The sequence below is a fragment of the Oncorhynchus tshawytscha genome, linkage group LG03 (genome assembly GCF_018296145.1).
Source record: "Oncorhynchus tshawytscha isolate Ot180627B linkage group LG03, Otsh_v2.0, whole genome shotgun sequence".
NCBI lineage: Eukaryota > Metazoa > Chordata > Actinopteri > Salmoniformes > Salmonidae > Oncorhynchus > Oncorhynchus tshawytscha.
In genome coordinates, this window is record NC_056431.1 from 3,804,071 (window position 1) to 3,804,433 (window position 363).

A 363-nucleotide genomic window follows, 5' to 3' on the forward strand; every position below is an offset into this window, starting at 1 on the left:
TCCCACCAGCCTCCATCTACACATAGCCCATATAATCACATACAGATCAGTGATTTGCTGGAGGAGGAGAGAAGGGCCTCAGGCTCAGTTCTGCCTGTCTGTCCTCTTGAGGTCACGTCCTCAGATGAGGGTTGTGATGGAGGAAAATGTATCACCTGGCCATTGGTGTCATTCAGCTTTACACCACCAGATGGTGCTGTATATCACATTTCCATGTTGGTTATTTAGCAGTCGCTCCATTCCATGTAATGAATATCCCACCAGTTATGCAGCGTCTCCATAAGGCTGGAGGAGCAGCGATATTCATGGGCCTGTGATAGTATGAAGGGTTAAGTGGTTGAGAATATAACAAGTCCACAATGC